The 14,873-nt window shown below is 54.4% G+C and overlaps 1 protein-coding gene across 1 annotated transcript in view; it reads right to left on the bottom strand.

The window, feature by feature from the left end:
• Positions 1-2,654, bottom strand: part of THSD7B (thrombospondin type 1 domain containing 7B) — a 593,888-nt gene extending 591,234 nt beyond the window's left edge. The window contains exon 1 of the mRNA XM_075317161.1: positions 2,365-2,654. The gene's annotated coding sequence lies outside the window, so the exon portion shown is untranslated. The remainder of the gene's footprint in view (positions 1-2,364) is intronic.
• Positions 2,655-14,873: the final 12,219 nt, after the last annotated feature.

The raw sequence follows: 14,873 nt of genomic DNA, 5'->3' as shown, positions 1-14,873 counted from the left end.
CTCCCATGTGTCACAATGGTGCGAAAGCAGCGACTCAACTCCTGGGGGAGACACAAGAGCAGCCTGGAAGTTCCAGAAAATCCTTAATGGGAAGAATAAAGGAGTCAGGGGGATTCAGGAAAGCTCAGAAGAGCGGAGGGGGATTCCCTGCAAGACTGGAAGAAGCACAACTGCAGGGTATGTAATTACTGATTGTATCAAAGAAGGATCCACTAATGGCTGCAATCACTACAGGATCTACAATACTGCTAGAGACAGACAGTGGGCAGAGCGAGGGAAGGAGATAGAGGGATGGATGGAGAGATAGAGGGATGGATGGAGATAGAGGGATGGATGGAGACATAGACCGAGGGATGGAGATAGAGGGATGGATGGAGATAGAGAGAGGGATGGATGGAGAGATAGAGCAAGGGAAGGAGATAGAGGGATGGATGGAGAGATAGAGCAAGGGAAGGAGATAGAGGGATGGATGGAGAGATAGAGCGAGGGAAGAAGATAGAGCGAGGGATGGAGATAGAGGGATGGAGATAGAGGGATGGATGGAGAGATAGAGGGATGGATGGAGATAGAGGGATGGATGGAGAGATAGAGCGAAGGATGGAGATAGAGCGAGGGATGGAGAAAGAGGGATGGATGGAGAGATAGAGGGATGGATGGAGAGATAGAGCGAAGGATGGAGATAGAGCGAGGGAAGGAGATAGAGGGATGGATGGAGAGATAGAGCGAAGGATGGAGATAGAGCGAGGGATGGAGAAAGAGGGATGGATGGAGAGATAGAGGGATGGATGGAGAGATAGAGCGAAGGATGGAGATAGAGCGAGGGAAGGAGATAGAGGGATGGATGGAGAGATAGAGCGAAGGATGGAGATAGAGCGAGGGATGGAGAAAGGGGGATGGATGGATAGATAGAGCGAAGGATGGAGATAGAGGGATGGATGGAGAGATAGAGGGATGGATGGAGAGATAGAGCGAGGGAAGGAGATAGAGGGATGGATGGAGAGATAGAGCGAAGGATAGAGATAGAGGGATGGATGGAGAGATAGAGCAAGGGAAGGAGATAGAGGGATGGATGGAGAGATAGAGCGAGGGATGGAGATAGAGGGAAGGATGGAGAGATAGAGCGAGGGATGGAGATAGAGGGATGGATGGAGAGATAGAGGGATAGATAGATAAATGTATAGATAGATAGAGGGATAGATAGATGGAGCGAAGGATGGAAATAGATAGATAGATAAGATGGATAGTTTGATAGCTTTGCCAAGACTTCAACATCTTTGCTACTCCCCCTCCTGAGAGTACTACCATTGTAATATCTAATTACTAGGTAGACTTGAATTTTAGACAGGTGGATATGAGATGGTTGGATGGATGGATGGATACATAGACAGATAAATAGATAGATAGATAGATAGAGGGATAGATAGATAGATAGAGGGATAGATAGACGGACGGACGGACAGATAGATATATACATAGATAATGGATAGAGGGATAGATAGATAGAGGGATAGATAGATAAATAGATAGATAGATAGAGGGATAGATAGATAGATGGATGGATAGATAGATAGATAGATAGATAGAGGGATAGATAGATAGATAGAGGGATAGATAGATAGATAGATAGATAGATAGATAGATAGAGGTAGGGATAGATAGAGGGATAGATAGATAGATAGATAGATGGATAGATAATAGATAGAGGGATAGATAGATAGATAGATAGATAGATAGATAGAGGGATAGATAGAGGGATAGATAGATAGATAGATAGATAGATAGAGGGATAGATAGATAGATAGAGGTAGGGATAGATAGAGGGATAGATAGATAGATAGATAGATAGATAGATGGATAGATAATAGATAGAGGGATAGATAGATAGATAGATAGATAGAGGGATAGATAGATAGATAGATAGAGGTAGGGATAGATAGAGGGATAGATAGATAGATAGATAGATAGAGGGATAGATAGATAGATAGATAGATAGATAGATAGATGGATAGATAATAGATAGAGGGATAGATAGATAGATAGATAGAGGGATAGATAGATAGATAGATAGATAGAGGGATAGATAGATAGAGGGATAGATAGATGGATAGAGGGATAGATAGATAGATAGATAGAGGGATAGATAGACAGATACATATTTTTCAACTATTAAAGCCATGCAGTTCAGCACAATCCAACTTCAGAATGTTTTGTCTCCATTGCTCTCTGTTGTCAGCCAGGGAAGGTCTACCCCCATGAGCCTGTGCTGTTGATAATAAGGATTCATTGCTGGCACTGAGCTCTCCTGCACATCTCAGCATGCTCAGCCTGAGACTTGTAGTCCCCCTGGATGAAGCCGTCACCTACCTCTATGAAGACCCCGCGCCCCGGGGAGCCGCTGTGTGTGAGGGGCTGTGGAGCATCCTGGACCCCGCAGCACTAATGTGAGGAGCCGGAGGAGCCTTGAGGAAAGTGCCAGGATCTTGTCATTGAGCCTCCAGCCTGCTCACAGCTGCCCGGCGCGGAGGGGGTTACTGGCCGCGGATCCCCCGAGCTGTGCAGGATCCATTGCTGGAGAGAAGTATAATCCAGTGGAGAAGCTGCAGAGGAGCAGATCACACCGCACAGGCTCAGCGAGCTCTGCTCCACCACATCACCAGAGCCCCCAGCACAAGACCCACCTCCTGCCTGTGATGCCATCTGCCTGCTCACAAGCCGGGGTGCTGCAGAGCAGAGCACATGTGTGCACCACTACTGCCTGTGTGTGCACCACTACTGCCTGTGTATACACCACTACTGCCTGTGTGTGCACCACTACTGCCTGTGTATACACCACTACTGCCTGTGTGTGCGCTACTGCCTGTGTGTGCACCACTACTGCCTGTGTATGCTCCACTACTGCCTGTGTATACACCACTACTGCCTGTGTGTGCACCACTACTGCCTGTGTGTGCACCACTACTGCCTGTGTGTGCACCACTACTGCCTGTGTGTGCGCTACTGCCTGTGTATGCACCACTACTGCCTGTGTGTGCACCACTACTGCCTGTGTATACACCACTACTGCCTGTGTATACACCACTACTGCCTGTGTATGCACCACTACTGCCTGTGTATACACCACTACTGCCTGTGTATACACCACTACTGCCTGTGTATACACCACTACTGCCTGTGTGTGCACCACTACTGCCTGTGTATACACCACTACTGCCTGTGTGTGCTCCACTACTGCCTGTGTGTGCACCACTACTGCCTGTGTGTGCACCACTACTGCCTGTGTATACACCACTACTGCCTGTGTGTGCACCACTACTGCCTGTGTGTGCTCCACTACTGCCTGTGTGTGTGCACCACTACTGCCTGTGTGAGCACCACTACTGCCTGTGTGTGCACCACTACTGCCTGTGTGTGCACCACTACTGCCTGTGTGTGCTCCACTACTGCCTGTGTGTGCACCACTACTGCCTGTGAATACACCACTACTGCCTGTGTGTGCACCACTACTGCCTGTGTGTGCACCACTACTGCCTGTGTGTGCTCCACTACTGCCTGTGTGTGCACCACTACTGCCTGTGTATACACCACTACTGCCTGTGTATACACCACTACTGCCTGTGTATACACCACTACTGCCTGTGTGTGCACCACTACTGCCTGTGTATACACCACTACTGCCTGTGTATACACCACTACTGCCTGTGTATACACCACTACTGCCTGTGTGTGCACCACTACTGCCTGTGTATACACCACTACTGCCTGTGTGTGCACCACTACTGCCTGTGTGTGCTCCACTACTGCCTGTGTGTGCACCACTACTGCCTGTGTGTGCACCACTACTGCCTGTGTGTGCACCACTACTGCCTGTGTACACCACTACTGCCTGTGTGTGTGCACCACTACTGCCTGTGTGAGCACCACTACTGCCTGTGTGTGCACCACTACTGCCTGTGTGTGCACCACTACTGCCTGTGTGTGCTCCACTACTGCCTGTGTGTGCACCACTACTGCCTGTGAATACACCACTACTGCCTGTGTGTGCACCACTACTGCCTGTGTGTGCACCACTACTGCCTGTGTGTGCTCCACTACTGCCTGTGTGTGCACCACTACTGCCTGTGTATACACCACTACTGCCTGTGTATACACCACTACTGCCTGTGTATACACCACTACTGCCTGTGTGTGCACCACTACTGCCTGTGTATACACCACTACTGCCTGTGTATACACCACTACTGCCTGTGTATACACCACTACTGCCTGTGTGTGCACCACTACTGCCTGTGTATACACCACTACTGCCTGTGTGTGCACCACTACTGCCTGTGTGTGCTCCACTACTGCCTGTGTGTGCACCACTACTGCCTGTGTGTGCACCACTACTGCCTGTGTGTGCACCACTACTGCCTGTGTGCACCACTACTGCCTGTGTGTGTGCACCACTACTGCCTGTGTGAGCACCACTACTGCCTGTGTGTGCACCACTACTGCCTGTGTGTGCACCACTACTGCCTGTGTGTGCTCCACTACTGCCTGTGTGTGCACCACTACTGCCTGTGAATACACCACTACTGCCTGTGTGTGCACCACTACTGCCTGTGTGTGCACCACTACTGCCTGTGTGTGCTCCACTACTGCCTGTGTGTGCACCACTACTGCCTGTGTATACACCACTACTGCCTGTGTATACACCACTACTGCCTGTGTATACACCACTACTGCCTGTGTGTGCACCACTACTGCCTGTGTATACACCACTACTGCCTGTGTATACACCACTACTGCCTGTGTATACACCACTACTGCCTGTGTGTGCACCACTACTGCCTGTGTGTGCACCACTACTGCCTGTGTATACACCACTACTGCCTGTGTATATGTGAAGCCCCACAGGTGTTGTGTCGGTGCATTACCTTCAGGGACTCCACGTAGCTGGATCTGGTCACAGGTAGCAGATCTTCTTCTTGTCGTGACGCCACTCTCAGTATTGCGGCCAGTAGGGACCGCCACTGCAGATTGAGGGTCGCCTGGGGCTGATGGTGGGTGCAGTTAGTTGGAATAGCCCCCTGAGAGTGAGGCAAGCCCCAGGGCCCGATGTAGGTGCGTAGTACCACAAGGCGCAGAATAACTCCACACAGGCAGAATGTCTTTCAGGGTTTTTACTCACTTCAGGTGTCAGGGTGAGTAACCCGGGCGTAGCTGGGATGAACCAGGCGGGAACCAGGTGTCCTTCAGGCTGACTTGTGAGGGTGACTACTAACTCGCCTTCCTTAGCCCTTGGTGGTTTGGGGTGACCCCGACTTTGAGTCCCTATGGGGGTCACCCAGGGAAGTTGCTGAAGCCTCACTCCCCTTCGTTTGCCGTGTGCTTGTTGCCTGGGCCAGATCACTCCAGCTTCTTGCCTCCTGTGAGCTATGGGCCCTAACTGTGGCTACGTGGCTGCGGCTTTTTGTGGTGTTGTGGCGTGGGCTTTGAGAGCCCCACACCGGCAGGTTTAGCAAAAGAAAGCTGGATCTATCTCCGCTTCGGGATCTGCCGCCCGTTTGGGCCTGGTACTCTCTAGCAGTCTCCTTACTTCCCACTCCGTGCCCTCTCTCTAGCTGAAGATGGATTTCGGGTAGCACTCCTAGTTGACCGTTCTCCCCCGTCAGTAGCCACTGCGCGGGCGCTGTTAGACAGCAACAGCCCCACAGGTCTGCTCCTCACTGAGCCCTATGGAGTTCTGCTCTAACTGACTCACTGCCCCTCCTCTCCTGTTCTTGCCTACGCCACCTAGCAACCAGATTCTCTTACCACACCCCTTGAGAGGAGATGGAGGCTTTTGGCCCCCTCCACTATTCCAGTGAAGGTCAAGGCTTTTCCCCCTCCTGGGATCCCCAGGGGTCCTCTCATGGGTACATGTGTGAGACCTGATCACTATGCGCCTGTGTTCCACACCCCGGTCAGCCTTCTGGATTACCTGTATTGTACTGTCCCCAGCATGGGTGCAGTACTCAGTGGTGCCTGACCAGGTCAGGGGCGCCACATTCCCCCTTAGTTATCACCAGCACGTCCTCGGGCTGCAAGACAACATTTTAAAATGCATAAAACATTAAAACATGTAAAACATTTTTAAAAGCACCAGGTACCATACATCACCACCCTCCACCCACAAGTCCGTTAACCCACCCAAAACCCTCTCACGTTGGCCGCGGCTTCAGCCACTTCTGGCAGGATGTAGGGGCGGCTTTCATGGTCTGGTGGTCTTCAGGGTATACCTGGCCTGGTGGATCCGCGCCTTCAGCCTCTTCTGGCAGGATGCAGAGGCGGCCTCCACAGTTGGTGCTGACCAGGTACCCTCTTTGTGGTGGAGAGCCAGGCCCCATAAACAGGCATGCTCTCTGGTCGCAGGTGAGCCAAGGCCCTATATACGGACGGGCCCCTCCTGGTTGCAGACGAGCCAAGCCCCTAAACAGGCTGACTCTGGTGGTGGTGGTGCCCTCTGGTGTAACTATTTACACTGCGAGAGTTTGTGGCTATAGCCAGTTCATAGCCTTAAGGTTTATGGTTTTTCTCACAATAGTTTATGTGGGCACATTCTTGAACTTTAAAACGTTGCAAAACAAACTTTTTCAAAACTTTAACTGATAACTTCTTTCTTTACTTTACTCCTCCATTTCACCAGGGCTTGGGCCTGTAGGGCTGCGGCACCTGTTGCTTTCTTGGCCTCTTTCTTCATCTGTTGTTGTCTCATCTGCAGGTTCCTTGTCTCTGCTTTCTCTATCTTCATCTGTTTCCTTTCCTGTATCTGTTTCTCTTTCCTGTAGCATGGGGTGGCTGTAAGGTTTGCTGGTACATTGTGCTACGTCAAGCGCGTACAGTCCTCTCTCGCCTTGATGCATGGTAAACTGTACTGAATCCCCCATCTTTAGGTTTCTGCCAGGGTGTCCTCTAGGCAGATGAGCTCTCACATCTCTTCTATTGACGAAGATACCTTCTTTGATACCAGGTGCAACAATAAAGCCGTATCCGCTTTTCAAGTTAAAGTCTTCCACAACTCCTCTACAAAGGGGTCCTCTGACCTGTGCTTGGGCTCTTCTCAGGAACCTTTTTTCTTGTAGGTCTCTGGCCGTGACTTCCCTCTGCTCTGGGGATGGCGGTGCAGGGGACAGCGTTGTTCTGTTGCGACGCCTTGTCTTGCGGCCTGAACTCTGCGTGGTACAGCTTGCAAGCTCCCAGGTGAGACTTTTAGGCAGATCTTCGTCAGCGGACGGTGTCAGGTCTTCCTCATCCCAACGGGAATAGGGCAACATCTCCGGCTCTGAGTATGGATCCACTGCTGGTGGCTCCAGAGTCAGCTCCTCAGCTTCCTGGCCTCCTCTCCCCCTTAGTTCTTCTTGGCACTCCTTTGGTGGCAGTGCTGGGGATGGGCTTTCTTCAGCAGGCTCAGGCAGGGGACTCTTTGGCGTGGTTGCTGCAGGGATTGCTGGAATCCTCTTGGGGGTGTGCGGAGGGAGCATGTACCGGTCCACCAACCATTGTGGAAACTTGGCCTCCATGTCAGCCTTCAGCCGCCAGTATTCGGGGTCCTCCCCCAGCGTGGGCTTTCCAGCAGGGACCTCTTTGGACTGGGGAGCGGTGTCTGCTCTGGCCTTGCAGGCCGGGGTAAATGGTGATGCAATCTCTTGGCGGGCCGCGCCCTGTTTGGCGGCGGCCTGGTCTTGGCGGGCCGCGCCTGGCATGGCGGCGGCCTGGTCTTGGCGGGCCGCGCCCGGCATGGCGGCGGCCTGGTCTTGGCGGGCCGCGCCCTGTTTGGCGGCGGCCTGGTCTTGGCGGGCCGCGCCCTGTATGGCGGCGGCCTGGTCTTGGCGGGCCGCGCCCTGTATGGCGGCGGCCTGGATCGGCGTCGCAGCTGCGATGGGATCTGTGCAGGCTGGGCTGGGCGTCGCTGCAGGGACCGGGTCTTGGTGGGCCGAGCAGGGCATCGCTGCGGCGGCCGGGGCTTGGCGGGCCGAGCAGGGCATCGCTGCGGCGGCCGGGGCTTGGCGGGCCGAGCAGGGCATCGCTGCGGCGGCCGGGTCTTGGCGGGCCGAGCAGGGCATCGCTGCGGCGGCCGGGGCTTGGCGGGCCGAGCAGGGCATCGCTGCGGCGGCCTGGGCTTGGCGGGCCGCACCTGGCGTGGCTGCGGCCTGGCTCAGCGTCGCCGCGCCGGGCGCCTCTTCAGGGACCGCGGGCGTGGCAGCAGGGGTCGGGGCATCCGGGCCGGCAGGGGTAATACTGGACTCACCCATCGGTGGCAGCATCGGGGTCTGAGTCGTCGCCGTCCGGTCTGGCACTCGTCGTGCGGTTCCCCTCTCATAGGCCTGAACCGCGGCAGCCATCTCCAGAAGTTCCATGCGTTCTTCTCTGATCTGCTCCACGACCCGGGTCTCCAGTCGGTCGCAGAACTGGGCCAGCTCCCGATACCACCAGGCAGCGGAGCCCGGTTCTGGGTTTCTGCGGTCAGACGCCATTTCTTCTGCGCCGTCTTCTGCACGATTTCCCAGCAGTGGACTCGTCGTTGCCTCTAGTAGCAAGCTGTTCAGTTTCTGCTCTGCCTCTTTCAGCAGCTCCTCTCCCAGCAGCAGGCTTCTGGCTCCCTTTCTGTCCCGACGTCTCTGGACGCTTCCACTCTCTTCACAAGCGAGGTCCGAACTCTGCAGGGGATCTCTGGGTAGCCACACCTCTTCGTGGGCGGTAACTTCTCCCAGCGCGGGCTGCTGTTGTTTTTCAGCGCGCTTTTCATGGTGGCAATATGGCGGCGCTTCCAATTTTTCAAGCGGACCGCCTAGGCACATGGTCACCTGTCTGAACAGGTCTAGTCCTTATCCTGTTCGTGACGCCAGATGTGAAGCCCCACAGGTGTTGTGTCGGTGCATTACCTTCAGGGACTCCACGTAGCTGGATCTGGTCACAGGTAGGAGATCTTCTTCTTGTCGTGACTCCACTCTCAGTATTGCGGCCAGTAGGGACCGCCACTGCAGATTGAGGGTCGCCTGGGGCTGATGGTATGTGCAGTTAGTTGGAATAGCCCCCTGAGAGTGAGGCAAGCCCCAGGGCCCGATGTAGGTGCGTAGTACCACAAGGCGCAGAATAACTCCACACAAGCAGGATGTCTTTCAGGGGTTTTACTCACTTCAGGTGGCAGGGTGAGTAACCCGGGCGTAGCTGGGATGAACCAGGCGGGAACCAGGTGTCCTTCAGGCTGACTTGTGAGGGTGACTACTAACTCGCCTTCCTTAGCCCTTGGTGGTTTGGGGTGACCCCGACTTTGAGTCCCTATGGGGGTCACCCAGGGAAGTTGCTGCAGCCTCACTCCCCTTCGTTTGCCGTGTGCTTGTTGCCTGGGCCAGATCACTCCAGCTTCTTGCCTCCTGTGAGCTATGGGCCCTAACTGTGGCTACGTGGCTGCGGCTTTTGTGGTGTTGTGGCGTGGGCTTTGAGAGCCCCACACCGGCAGGTTTAGCAAAAGAAAGCTGGATCTATCTCCGCTTCGGGATCTGCCGCCCGTTTGGGCCTGGTACTCTCTAGCAGTCTCCTTACTTCCCACTCCGTGCCCTCTCTCTAGCTGAAGATGGATTTCGGGTAGCACTCCTAGTTGACCGTTCTCCCCCGTCAGTAGCCACTGCGCGGGCACTGTTAGACAGCAACAGCCCCACAGGTCTGCTCCTCACTGAGCCCTATGGAGTTCTGCTCTAACTGACTCACTGCCCCTCCTCTCCTGTTCTTGCCTACGCCACCTAGCAACCAGATTCTCTTACCACACCCCTTGAGAGGAGATGGAGGCTTTTGGCCCCCTCCACTATTCCAGTGAAGGTCAAGGCTTTTCCCCCTCCTGGGATCCCCAGGGGTCCTCTCATGGGTACATGTGTGAGACCTGATCACTATGCGCCTGTGCTCCACACCCCGGTCAGCCTTCTGGATTACCTGTATTGTACTGTCCCCAGCATGGGTGCAGTACTCAGTGGTGCCTGACCAGGTCAGGGGCGCCACATATACACCACTACTGCCTGTGTGTGCACCACTACTGCCTGTGTGTGCTCCACTACTGCCTGTGTGTGCACCACTACTGCCTGTGTGTGCACCACTACTGCCTGTGTGCACCACTACTGCCTGTGTGTGTGCACCACTACTGCCTGTGTGAGCACCACTACTGCCTGTGTGTGCACCACTACTGCCTGTGTGTGCACCACTACTGCCTGTGTGTGCTCCACTACTGCCTGTGTGTGCACCACTACTGCCTGTGAATACACCACTACTGCCTGTGTGTGCACCACTACTGCCTGTGTGTGCACCACTACTGCCTGTGTGTGCTCCACTACTGCCTGTGTGTGCACCACTACTGCCTGTGTGTGCTCCACTACTGCCTGTGTGTGCACCACTACTGCCTGTGAATACACCACTACTGCCTGTGTGTGCACCACTACTGCCTGTGTGTGCACCACTACTGCCTGTGTGTGCTCCACTACTGCCTGTGTGTGCACCACTACTGCCTGTGTGTGCACCACTACTGCCTGTGTGTGCACCACTACTGCCTGTGTGTGCACCACTACTGCCTGTGTGTGCTCCACTACTGCCTGTGTGTGCTCCACTACTGCCTGTGTGAGCACCACTACTGCCTGTGTGTGCACCACTACTGCCTGTGTGTGCACCATTACTGCCTGTGTGAGCACTACTACTACCTGTGTGTGCTCCACTACTGCCTGTGTGTGCACCACTACTGCCTGTGTGTGCTCCACTACTGCCTGTGTGTGCACCACTACTGCCTATGTGAGCACCACTACTGCCTGTGTGTGCACCACTACTGCCTGTGTGAGCACCACTACTGCCTGTGTGTGCACTACTACTGCCTGTGTGTGCTCCACTACTGCCTGTGTGAGCACTACTACCTGTGTGTGCTCCACTACTGCCTGTGTGTGCACCACTACTGCCTGTGTGAGCACCACTACTGCCTGTGTGTGCACTACTACTGCCTGTGTGTGCTCCACTACTGCCTGTGTGAGCACTACTACTACCTGTGTGTGCTCCACTAATGCCTGTGTGTGCACCACTACTGCCTGTGTGTACACCACTGCTGCCTGTGTGTGCTCCACTACTGCCTGTGTGTGCACCACTACTGCCTGTGTGTGCACCACTACTGCCTGTGTGTGCACTACTACTGCCTGTGTGTGCTCCACTACTGCCTGTGTGAGCACTACTACTACCTGTGTGTGCTCCACTAATGCCTGTGTGTGCACCACTACTGCCTGTGTGTGCACCACTACTGCCTGTGTGTGCTCCACTACTGCCTGTGTGTGCACCACTACTGCCTGTGTGTGCACCACTACTGCCTGTGTGTGCACCACTACTGCCTGTGTGTGCTCCACTACTGCCTGTGTGTGCTCCACTACTGCCTGTGTGAGCACCACTACTGCCTGTGTGTGCACCACTACTGCCTGTGTGTGCACCATTACTGCCTGTATGAGCACTACTACTACCTGTGTGTGCTCCACTACTGCCTGTGTGTGCACCACTACTGCCTGTGTGTGCTCCACTACTGCCTGTGTGTGCACCACTACTGCCTATGTGAGCACCACTACTGCCTGTGTGTGCACCACTACTGCCTGTGTGAGCACCACTACTGCCTGTGTGTGCACTACTACTGCCTGTGTGTGCTCCACTACTGCCTGTGTGAGCACTACTACCTGTGTGTGCTCCACTACTGCCTGTGTGTGCACCACTACTGCCTGTGTGAGCACCACTACTGCCTGTGTGTGCACTACTACTGCCTGTGTGTGCTCCACTACTGCCTGTGTGAGCACTACTACTACCTGTGTGTGCTCCACTAATGCCTGTGTGTGCACCACTACTGCCTGTGTGTACACCACTGCTGCCTGTGTGTGCACCACTACTGCCTGTGTGAGCACCACTACTGCCTGTGTGAGCACGACTACTGCCTGTGTATGCACCACTACTGCCTGTGTGAGCACCACTACTGCCTGTGTATGCACCACTACTGCCTGTGTATGCACCACTACTGCCTGTGTGTGCACCACTACTGCCTGTGAATACACCACTACTGCCTGTGTGTGCACCACTACTGCCTGTGTGTGCACCACTACTGCCTGTGTGTGCACCACTACTGCCTGTGTGTGCACCACTACTGCCTGTGTATGCACAACTACTGCCTGTGTGTGCACCACTACTGCCTTAGTGTGCACCACTACTGTCTGTGTATGCACCACTACTGCCTGTGAATGGACCACTGCTGCATGTGTGCACCACTACTGCCTGTGTGCACCACTACTGCCTGTGTATGCACCACTACTGCCTGTGTGCACCACTACTGCCTGTGTGAGCACTACTACTGCCTGTGTGTGCTCCACTACTGCCTGTGTGTGCTCCACTACTGCCTGTGTGAGCACCACTACTGCCTGTGTGTGCACCACTACTGCCTGTGTGTGCTCCACTACTGCCTATGTGTGCACCACTACTGCCTGTGTGAGCACTACTACTACCTGTGTGTGCTCCACTACTGCCTGTGTGTGCACCACTACTGCCTGTGTGTGCTCCACTACTGCCTGTGTGTGCACCACTACTGCCTGTGTGAGCACCACTACTGCCTGTGTGTGCACCACTACTGCCTGTGTGAGCACCACTACTGCCTGTGTGTGCACCACTACTGCCTGTGTGTGCTCCACTACTGCCTGTGTGTGCACCACTACTGCCTGTGTGTGCACCACTACTGCCTGTGAATACACCACTACTGCCTGTGTGTGCACCACTACTGCCTGTGTGTGCACCACTACTGCCTGTGTGTGCACCACTACTGCCTGTGTGTGCTCCACTACTGCCTGTGTGTGCTCCACTACTGCCTGTGTGAGCACCACTACTGCCTGTGTGTGCACCACTACTGCCTGTGTGTGCTCCACTACTGCCTATGTGTGCACCACTACTGCCTGTGTGAGCACTACTACTACCTGTGTGTGCTCCACTACTGCCTGTGTGTGCACCACTACTGCCTGTGTGTGCTCCACTACTGCCTGTGTGTGCACCACTACTGCCTATGTGAGCACCACTACTGCCTGTGTGTGCACCACTACTGCCTGTGTGAGCACCACTACTGCCTGTGTGTGCACTACTACTGCCTGTGTGTGCTCCACTACTGCCTGTGTGAGCACCACTACTGCCTGTGTGTGCACCACTACTGCCTGTGTGTACACCACTGCTGCCTGTGTGTGCACCACTACTGCCTGTGTGAGCACCACTACTGCCTGTGTGAGCACGACTACTGCCTGTGTATGCACCACTACTGCCTGTGTGAGCACCACTACTACCTGTGTATGCACCACTACTGCCTGTGTATGCACCACTACTGCCTGTGTGTGCACCACTACTGCCTGTGAATACACCACTACTGCCTGTGTGTGCACCACTACTGCCTGTGTGTGCACCACTACTGCCTGTGTGTGCACCACTACTGCCTGTGTATGCACAACTACTGCCTGTGTGTGCACCACTACTGCCTTAGTGTGCACCACTACTGTTTGTGTATGCACCACTACTGCCTGTGAATGGACCACTGCTGCATGTGTGCACCACTACTGCCTGTGTGCACCACTACTGCCTGTGTGCACCACTACTGCCTGTGTATGCACCACTACTGCCTGTGTGCACCACTATTGCCTGTGTGAGCACTACTACTGCCCGTGTGTGCTCCACTACTGCCTGTGTGTGCTCCACTACTGCCTGTGTGAGCACCACTACTGCCTGTGTGTGCACCACTACTGCCTGTGTGTGCTCCACTACTGCCTATGTGTGCACCACTACTGCCTGTGTGAGCACTACTACTACCTGTGTGTGCTCCACTACTGCCTGTGTGTGCACCACTACTGCCTGTGTGTGCTCCACTACTGCCTGTGTGTGCACCACTACTGCCTGTGTGAGCACCACTACTGCCTGTGTGTGCACCACTACTGCCTGTGTGAGCACCACTACTGCCTGTGTGTGCACTACTACTGCCTGTGTGTGCTCCACTACTGCCTGTGTGAGCACCACTACTGCCTGTGTGTGCACCACTACTGCCTGTGTGTGCACCACTGCTGCCTGTGTGTGCACCACTACTGCCTGTGTGAGCACCACTACTGCCTGTGTGAGCACGACTACTGCCTGTGTATGCACCACTACTGCCTGTGTGAGCACCACTACTGCCTGTGTATGCACCACTACTGCCTGTGTATGCACCACTACTGCCTGTGTATGCACCACTACTGCCTGTGTGTGCACCACTACTGCCTGTGAATACACCACTACTGCCTGTGTGTGCACCACTACTGCCTGTGTGTGCACCACTACTGCCTGTGTGTGCACCACTACTGCCTGTGTATGCACAACTACTGCCTGTGTGTGCACCACTACTGCCTTAGTGTGCACCACTACTGTCTGTGTATGCACCACTACTGCCTGTGAATAGACCACTGCTGCATGTGTGCACCACTACTGCCTGTGTGCACCACTACTGCCTGTGTATGCACAACTACTGCCTGTGTGTGCACCACTACTGCCTTAGTGTGCACCACTACTGTCTGTGTATGCACCACTACTGCCTGTGTATGCACCACTACTGCCTGTGTGTGCACCACTACTGCCTGTGTGTGCACCACTACTGCCTGTGTATGCACCACTACTGCCTGTGTATGCACAACTACTGCCTGTGTGTGCACCACTACTGCCTGTGTGTGCACCACTACTGCCTGTGTATGCACCACTACTGCCTGTGTGTGCACCACTACTGCCTGTGTGTGCACCACTACTGCCTGTGTATGCACCACTACTGCCTGTGTGTGCACCACTACTGCCTGTGAATGTACCAC

The sequence above is a fragment of the Anomaloglossus baeobatrachus genome, chromosome 7 (genome assembly GCF_048569485.1).
Source record: "Anomaloglossus baeobatrachus isolate aAnoBae1 chromosome 7, aAnoBae1.hap1, whole genome shotgun sequence".
NCBI lineage: Eukaryota > Metazoa > Chordata > Amphibia > Anura > Aromobatidae > Anomaloglossus > Anomaloglossus baeobatrachus.
This window is presented reverse-complemented; position numbering and strand designations above follow the sequence as displayed.